We start from the raw sequence: 10,682 nt of genomic DNA, 5'->3' as shown, positions 1-10,682 counted from the left end.
TTTATTGTTATTATATTTTGTTGTTTTGTTGTTTTTTTTTTGTTCATGTTTTTGCTTTTATTTAAAATGAATTCGGTTTCATTATTTATTTCAGTATTTTGCTGCGATAGACATTTTTCATTTGCTGCTCTTCATGTTAATTTGATTTGGTGATAAAGTCAGTAGTTTTGTTGTTGGAGCACAAAACTAAATTATTTCAACCTTGAAAAAGTTATATTAAAATTTCCATGTTCCAAGTTTTTACCTCTATAAGTTCTTGATCAATAATTTGTAAACGTTTAAAGTCGTAATGTAAAAACGTTGGATTAATTATTTCTAAGAATATTACTAATAATAGTTTTAAATGAAACGGAATTCATTTACAAGTGGGCAGTTATATTATCTCAATAAGATAATATATAATTTTGTATGGTATAATAATAATTTTGTTTTTAAGGAATAAGGAATAATTTAAAGTTTAAGGAATAATTTTGTATGGTCTGTCAATAACTTAAGATATTTTCAGTATTAATTTAATTCTTAACCAAACAATTTTTATTTACCGTTAATACTTAGCACCCTACTTGTCTTCTTTTCTTTAACTCTCTCGTTCTCTCGACCCATTCTATTAACTTATAATATATTATGTACAACACAGTTTCTTTAGACAGTAAACTACAATATATAATTTATTTATTTATCAATTAATATCTAGATCCATATCCAGATTCACGGTTGCCACATATGGTACTTTACTGAAATTAATACTTTTTTTCGTATGCTACTCTGGTAGTCATTTTTAGAAAATGGTGCTTTTTTGAAGCGCGAAGTTTATTATACATATTATTATATTTATTATATTATCCAATAAAATTTATTTATAGATACAACATTACACTATGAAACTAATACTATTTAAGTATTGATTTAATGCTTTTTATACATTTAATACTTTTTCTCCGTATGCTACTCTGGTCATTTTTAGAAAATGGTGCTTTTTTGAAGCGCGAATTTTATAATACATATTATTATATTTATTATATTATCCAATAAAATTTATTAATGGATACAACTTAACACTATGAAACTTTTATGAAACTAATTAATTTGAATTAGTAAAAATATTGTGGCTGCAAAAGATAAAAGAAAATTTCGATCGAAATGGATTTGAAGACCTTAAATTATATTATGTCATGTGGCACTATGTTGAACATACATAATATAGTCCGATTATTTATATAAGAAAATGGTTATGGATATGGTTAAGGATTTGTACTATTCTATATCTTCTGCACATTTTATATATATTGTATTTTCATAGAGAGGTTTTTCGAATAGTAGTGAACTACAATAACAAAAATTCATTTTTATATTATTTTAATTAATTGAATTTTTGTTTCAATTATTGCCAAATACCTACATCAGTGGTCTTGGAAATAATTCTTATATTTAATTATTTAAAAATAATTTTTTGAGATTGCAAGTACCAGGAATCGAAATCGTGCCATGCCAAATTTGAAGCTCAGAGTCAGCGCTTCTTAATCAACTGAGTTAAGGAGCTGGACTTTTGTTAATTTTCTGTGAAAATTTTATTAACAAATTCATTTGTTGTGTTTATATTAGAACGAAATCATAAACCAGCTGTAGAATAATTAAATTAGTTAATTATATTTTTATTTTTAATTGTTCAATTTCAATACTATTCTGTTTGTAGAGGCATTATTTGTTGCATGATTTATTTATACTTTCTTATGTATAGAACTTAAGGAACGTAATACTAAGACTGTCATCCTAATATAATGATAATGATAATTTAATAATGATATATTTATATCGAAAAATATTTTTATGTATCTTCAAACTTTCAATCAATGTATAATTCTCATCAATATATTTAAAAATATTCAAATATTATAAATTTTGTTTTATTTTGCATGTACCAAATTAACGTTTAATCGCTTTATTGACCTCTAGGTTATTAACACTATGTAATCTTGACATAAACCGATCATACATAGGCTATAACATTAATACTTATGGCCAATATTCAATTTGGCCACTGTATATAAATACTGTTAAAATAGAATAAAGCGCTTAATGTGCAAAATTATCACTTGATTTTGGAACAAAGACTATAACATTTTTACGAAAGGTTATTATTTCCTTAGGTTTATCAAGCTTACGCTGAATAGACAACATTGAGCAAACGGCGGAGCTGCTTACCAGAAGAAACTGGAGAACTTTAGCAAACGACATACAGGCAATTACAAAGGGAGGCTAAAATTCAACTAGAATTGTGGCGCCATTAATAATGATGACGATTATTTTTCTAGATTGTTGCATATACTTTTAATAATCTGTCAAGTGATAATATATAGGTAAAAGTTTGGGGGCTCCGCATATCATCACGTAATTGCCTTATAAATGCCGACGAAATACTAAACTATCCAGTTGAAATATATAACAAAGTTAGTTTATCGAATATATTCTAAAACACTTGTAAGGTGATATATAAGTAAAAGTACTTATTTTTGGAGCTTTCATATAAACTGACTAAAATAATCAATCAATGACTAAGTGATTAAAAATCAATTACAGTTTTAATGACTATCGACGAAGTTTTAAACTATTTAATTAAATTTAATTTAATTCTTAGATATTTCTGGAACCCTTGATATTTTACGGATCCCGTAAACATATTCACTTACAATTATGAAGCTTGCTAATATAGTTAACATTTTACTTGGATTGGTCTAGGTCACTTTGAAAAATGTTTCGTCGTTAAAAAGAATAAAAACCTGTTTGGGTTTTAGAACACTCAATATTTTGAAAAAACAGCTTCGATTTGAAGTCTGTCAAACAATGCTTTCTGATTATAAGAAGAAGATGAAATGTTTAATAACTAGAGATGAGACTTGGATCTATGCATACGACTTGGAAACAATCGACAAATCAAGGGTATACCTTAAATAAAGTAAATTAAGGCTGAAAAGATCAAACCAAAATCCTTTAAAAATCATAGGCATATAAAAGTTTTTGTCGATTATTGCGGTTTTGAATGGCCAAACTGTTAACAATGAATATTAACTAAGTGAAATGCAACATTAATTCGCAAAACGAGCTAACAATTTTTGGTTCTTGTACCACGTTAATGCATTGGGTCATTGAGACCAATTCGCCAAAAATTCAATTCAAATCGTCTCACAACTATCGTCTTCAATCCGATTCGTTGACGGTCTTTCCCGGAAATTATTCCCGGAATATTAACAAAATTTATATGAGTGTATTGTGTCGGGAGGGAAGTATTTTTAAGGCAATCAAACAGATTGAGAAGAATAAATGAGATTGTAAAATGTTAAAACAATATCACTTTTTTTTTACCACAGTGTTACCTGTTAATAAGTAGTCTCCCATAAGTTTGGGTATTGCCTCAGCTATGTGAAGATAGTAAACATATCTTTATTTATTATTATTTATGATTATTATAGTTATTTAATTATAAATTTAATTTAATAATTTAAAATTTATGTAATTAGTGTTATAATTCTTATTTTAAAATGAAAGTTATATTTTTCTTTTAATATGTATATATAAACCTATATATCATAGTTCATTTTTTATAAGAATGTTTTTTTTAATCTCAAAATGATATTTGTTTGAAGATAGTTATTTTTGCTCTTGCAACTATCTTTTGTTTGGAAGAAAATATTTGAAGAAACTGAGAGAACGCATTGACCCTCTTAGTAATTCATTATTTTCATTTCTTTTCAGAAGTCATTAACATAAAAACAATAGAATTACAAAGTCCTAATAAAACATAAACAATCTGTACATATAATATGCGCACATATAAATCTGTACATTTGTATGCAGATACATAAATAAAAGAAAATAGTTCAAGATATTAACTTCACATGCATACTTTTATAGGAAATTTACATTTAGTTATAACACACTTCAGCAATCATACACCAAAATATAAGAGGAAGGCATTTTTATTTAAACAAACCCATAAAAGTACAGTGAGCAAGGAAATTTATTTAACAAATAAAATATATATTATATATACTTTTATCAAAGAAGTCAGCCCAAAAATATAGATGTAGATATTTTTCGAATGAAAGATGTTTCAAATATTATTCATACAAATGAAACTCTCTTATATTAAATTATAATGCTATAATTTTAAAATTAATAATCTATTACTATATATATATATGAATGATTTTGTAATAATAATTCATATAAAATATTTTTAAAAAAATTTTGACCATTATCGAAAGAACTTTCATTTATTCTTAAATATCATATTATAAAATTTTTGTACGGATTTCGTCTATACCTCATATATATAAAAAATATTTTCAGAAAAAAAACTTTAGAAAGGTTCGAAGAGAAATGAAAAGACAACAACAAAAGTTTTAGTTAATTTATTGAAGTTTGGCTGAACATACAACGCTGTTTCGAGTATTACTAAGTTTTAGTTAATTTATTGAAGTTTGGGTGAACATACAACGCTGTTTCGAGTATTACCAAGTTCTCATCATCAGTGATCTTAGAAAATTTTCAAATTTTTTAATTAGTTTTTAGTCCGAATAGAAATGAAGAAACAACAACAAAAGTTTTAGTTAATTTATTGAAATTTGGCTGAATATACAACATTGTTTCGAGTATTGTTAAGTACTTATCATCAGTGAACTTAGAAAATATTCGAATTTTTTAATTAGTTTATAGTCCGAATAGAAATGAAAAGACAGCAACAAAAATTTTAGTTAATTTATTAAAGTTTGGCTGACCATACAACGCTGTTTCGAGTATTGTTAAGTACTCATTATCAGTGGTCTTATGAAATATTCTTAGGAATAAGAAAACTTTGTATCGATCATACATTGTGATTATTTATACAATTGGAAGTAGTTTATTTCCACTTGTTGTACCAACAAATCACATACGGATGCGGTAGGCGTCACTAACTGGTATAAGGCCAAAGATCTTCAAAAAAACTTTTTTCCCGAAGTCTATTACTTAAGATGGACCCTTAATTGTAAGTCAATAATGAAATAATTTAGAGGTTCTAAATTGAGCGCATTTCAAATTAAAATGATTTATATTTGATATTATTTTATTTTGTTCCACTGTTCATCATATGCATTAAGTATAAAATTTGTCTTTCTTTGCAAAAATTATACCCAATGTATATTTTTTTTTTCTAACCACAGAGAAAATTATGTTTAAGCAGCGAAAATCCTTTGCTTTCAACTTGATACTAATATGTGAAAATGTGAGTATCATTTCGATATAAGCAAAAAATTGGCATAAACATGAAAACATTTTAGTCTCATTGTGCAAGTGAAAGTAAGAAAAATGGCGCCAAAAAAATGTTCAAGTCAATAAAAATTCTTTGGAGGAACTAAAAATATTGGCCACCCAACTGATAATAACACCAGAATGGCAATAACAATAGGCAACATCGACATCGACATCAACATCGGCATCAACTACAACTACAACGAAACGGCAAAGAAACAAACAACAATGATATGAACGATAGTAAATATGAGACTATCAAATAAAAACACAACAACAACAGAACAACAACAAAAACAGGATAAGCAGGACAACAACAAATTGAAGTACATTAGGCGTAAGTATTAAAGTTTGAAATTATGTCAAAAGGAGCATGAACGCAAAAATTGTGCAAACGCATAACATAAATTTTTTTTCCTTTTTGTTTTGATTATTATTATTTTTTTTTTTGTTATTTTTTTTTTGTAGTAGCAAAGGAAACAAATGTACTTTTATAGCTTTTTATATAATTGCTTACTTATTTATTTATTTATCTATTTTTCGTTTACGTTTTCTGTTGTTCAGATAAAAATTGAAAATTTGCAAAATGTTGGTATAGCGGAGATGAAATATCATGGCATCCTTGACTTAACAACCTGCAATAAATAAAATTTTGATTTTTATTCGGTTTTGTACTCACACATCATACGAGTATTATATGCATACCAACACCGCGTTATAAAATCTCAAAATGGTTAGAGGCTCCTCGGGGAGTTATGCAGATCTGAGGTCAATTGTTGCTTAGTCTGATGAACCGATAAATAATAATCCAGTCAAGGAGTAGAGAGCGGTTTGAAGAAACCTCGCAGTTAATAGAGAGTAAAAGTGCTGAAGTGCACTGACTCAACTAGCTTCAACATAATAATATATATATATATATATATTGTACAAGTATTTAACATTATATGGTTTAAGTATTTTCTTACTAAGACCCGTATGTATAAAACAATAATGTAGAAGGCGGTGCATACCATCAGTGCTATTTTTAAGATTTTATTTAAATAAAATTAGAATAATAAAGATATTAGACGTGTGAAAGGTTTGTTGATGGGTTACAGCCGATTAGGAAACCATGCGAGAAGATTGTATCTCCCATTTAACTATTCCTGTGAAGGTACATTCTTCATATCTATTGTGTTACTGTTTAGCCGGTTTTACTAATTTAAAGGTTTCCGTGTTTCAGGATCTCGGGCAACTTCAGGATCTCCTTCTAAAAATAATTTTAAGCTTTATTAAAGGGTAAATGTTATTTTTAAGTCTCTAATTTGCACTGCAGTATTTCTAGACGAACGTATCGTAATGCTGTGATATAAAGTTTGGTGAAGTTTGGTAAAGTTTCATAAAGAAGTTGTGCAAAAGATTCAACAGTGGTTTTCGAAATAGATCTTGCCAATTCTTCAGAGTGAAATGTAGTGGTGCGTACTCAACACTTGAACCAACTAAAGCAAAGTACCGCAGGAAAGTAATCTTGATTCAATTCTGTACCTTATTTACTCTACCGACTTACAAGCCCCACCAGAAATTGTCATTGCAACTTTTGCAGATGATACAGCAATCCTTACTACTGGAAATACCATAAAAGAGTCAACAGATGCACCGTAATATGCCATTAATCAAATTTTGAATTGGATTGAAAAATGGAAAATTGAGCTTAAACAAAAAAATCCGTCAATGTACACTTTATAAACAAAAAACCCTTAATAAATCGTATGTATTCGAAGTAGCTTGAATTATTTTAATCAGCGTTATTAAAAAGTAGAATGATGACTTTAGTTGTAGACATGGTTTCATATAAAAATTCCTTTTCAAATTGACATGACATCCGAAAAATATTCTATACTAAAATCCTATAAAAAAATTGAATGAAAATTGTGAAGTGAAATGATTCTGAACAAATAATATTGCGAAAATGTTTTTAGTGATACGATTAATATTGGCAAAAGTAATAATATAAAAAATTTTGGATCAATAATTTTGAAAAGAACAACAATAATCATAACAAGCAACAATCAACAATCGACGATTTTTCAAAAATGTCACATTGTCATTAAAAATATGAGACTAAAGTTGGTTCCGTCATTTGCCCTTTTTTGTTTGTGTTTTCCTCTGGTGTCACTACTTCAGTCCCTCCATTCAGTCACTTCTATTCTGCTGTGTTAGTTGTGTGTATCTTCTTCCAATTTGCAAACAACTTATTACTTTTATCAATTTAGTTATAAAGTTGGTAACTTATCTTACGCACCATCACATCAAATCGCACATCCACTCACATTAACGCATATTCCTACATAAAAGTTCATGCGTACCCTTATAGGCAGCCTCGGAAACCACTTCCTTATACGTTAAGAAAATTGGTTTTCTATCGAAAGTGGCATCGTCGGCGACATTTAATGTCGGTTGTTGTGCTGTTGTTACATTGTCAGTCGTAAGGACATTTATATCAACTTAATGGCCGAGTGGCGTCGACAATGACATTGAATAAAATTCTACAAATAAACAGAAATGACGCCAATCACAATTGGAAAAAAAATTTTAAAACTTTAGGAAGCTCAGATTTAAAAGGCGAATGTGTAATTTACTAGATGTGCTCAAGATACTAGTACATTGCATTTCACTGTTTCAAATATACAAGTGTAAACGCTTTCATAAACCCTAGGCCAGGGTTTGTCATTTCCAATTAGATACTATATTAATTCATTAATGCAAAAGTTACTTAAAGATTTTAGACCTTCTCATTGGCAAATAACAGTTAAGGTCTTTGCGTATGGAAGCCATGATGGCATAAGTGACAAACTGCAATGATTGCGTTATTGCGTCGCAAACGTTTTTGCGTTTTTCGTTCAAAATTGTATTAACTACAAATATGTATATATATAAATTCTTATAGAAACAATGAATGCGTTGGTTAACGGACTAAATGGAAAGCAATGGAAGCAATATCAAAAATTACAATTCTCAATCGCTTGACTGAGTTTTTACTAGAATAGCGCCGACTTTGGACTTTAGGGTTCAAGTAATTTTAATGTATGTGCTGCTTTAATTTTTCATTGACTCCATCGAACTCAATATGCATCTTAATATTAATAATTAATTGTATATAGGAATTTCATAATTGCACTTTGTCATTACACTCTACCTATTGCTATTACATATTATTATATGTATATTATTATTATATGTGCTGTTTTAATTTTTAATTTGTCGGTTTTGCTCATATTTTTTTAGAAATATATAATTGGTAGCAGTAATGAAAATGCTTGTTAAATCTTATAATAAACGTAATATTATGATAATAATATCAATTGTAATTAATAATAACTTTTTTTTTAATCAAAACAAATATTTACTATTATTTTTTCCCCTTGGTTACGCTAATAAAAATAATGTTTTACATAGTTTATCTGTCTTTTATTTTTACTTTTATCTTATATAAAAGTGGTTTTATATGCCGATGTTCAGGCCAATGATATAAATATCTTCGACATATCCAAGCAGTATTACACTTTTATAGAATATTGTGACAGTGCGGTTTATCGTTTCCAACATTAGGTTAAAGAATGCAAACGACAAGAAGTCACCCTATCTGAAACCTCGTTTGGTATTAAACGACTCGTAGAGGTTCTTCCCAATTCTAATGGAGCTGGTGAATCCAAATTATTACTAAATTTAAAATTAGGTAACGCTGGTCGAATCGCTTCATTTTAATGGAATAAAAATTTTTTCTAGTATTTAATTATCTAAGAATCTATGCACACTAATCCAACACATATTAACTCCATAGTGACAACGTCTTATATGCATTGAAAGGCATGTAAATATGCAAATGAAATAAAAAATTTACTAATTAATTTTTCCTACATATCGTAAATACTATGAAGAGAAAAAGAATCATTAAATTGAACGCAATTTTGCAATAAAACCAATGAATTTAAATGCTAACTATATTCCATTAAAGCACTAGTCCATATTAAGTATGTACTAAACTAGTAAAAACTTTGGGTGTGTGAAACAACCAAATTTCTTATCGACCAACCTCAAAATTACTTAATTTTTTAAAAGAACAAAAAAGAGAACTATAAAAAAACCGAATCGTTTATTTCCAGTCTTGATATTTAGGCATTGCATAGCCAAATCACACTCCAAATGACTGCTTTCGTATTTTTCGGTATTTATTTGGCTATGGAGCAGCAAACAAATCATGGCTCAGAAGGTGGTAAGGTACTTTAAAATAGGGTGCTATACTCGTAGAGTTAGAGCACCGCGAACCGAACGGGCATGCAGCGCCTGGAAATTCTACCCTAAACTGCAATAAAAACGCAAAATGAATAGTGGTTAATAAAAGGAATTTCATACATACGACTACGATTATTGTATATATACGATTATACAATAATGTACAATACTGTACAATATTATAAATATATACATATATTCAAAAATTATGGCCAAGTAATAAAATTACTAGTTAAGATATTCGTACTAGTTTTAATATTATTAAGAATTTCAATTGCGTTTCGCTGGTTTTTATGAGTTTTAGTTCTAAATTAATTTTAATGTGCGTGAGGCAACGAAAGGCAAATGCCTATATGACACATGAACTTTGCCATATTGACCGAAATCAAGGGCGCGTATACGACATGCTGGACACATTTCGGAGTCACCAATTACAGTTGTGGCGCGCTGGCCTTTGTGATTTGTGCTTACAGGTACTTAAGTGTATGATTTCATGCATTCTTTTGTGATTTATTGCCAAATAGTTTACACATTATTATGCGTATTAATATTGTATTATGACATATCTTATAGACCACACATATATATATATATATATATATAGAACATGTGTGTGTATCGAAGATCCCGAACCTTAACAAGTGCTGGCAGAAGGAAATGCAAACTGTGCTAATATGTTTTTATTGTGCAACACACCCTTTTAATTTATTCTTCTTACCTTCCAGTTTGCGTAATAAATATTTTTACTGATATTAATATAGATATTTCTATGCAAATGAAACGCAAACGATGATAGTTCCTTACGCAGATTTATTATTAATACTGTCGTAATACTTTTAATTAAAAGTGAAATGATTAAAATATTTACATATATAGTAGGAAGTAGAAAGTAGAAGTATTTCATAATAAACATTTTTACATATGTGATTCCCCGTTCATATAAATATCAACATGCAATCTATAGTTTTAAGCAATAATTTTTATTCCTATTTATTTACTTAGTTCATTAACACAGACGTGAGACGTCCACAACTGCAGTAGCTTTCATCAGCCAGCCCGATTAGTGGCTTGCTGCCGCCAGTTGATAGTACCGACACTTTCCCATCGTTTTTTCAAGAAATGTT

The sequence above is a fragment of the Teleopsis dalmanni genome, chromosome 2 (genome assembly GCF_002237135.1).
Source record: "Teleopsis dalmanni isolate 2A chromosome 2, ASM223713v2, whole genome shotgun sequence".
Classification (NCBI taxonomy): domain Eukaryota; kingdom Metazoa; phylum Arthropoda; class Insecta; order Diptera; family Diopsidae; genus Teleopsis; species Teleopsis dalmanni.
Note: the sequence above shows the minus strand (reverse complement) of the source record.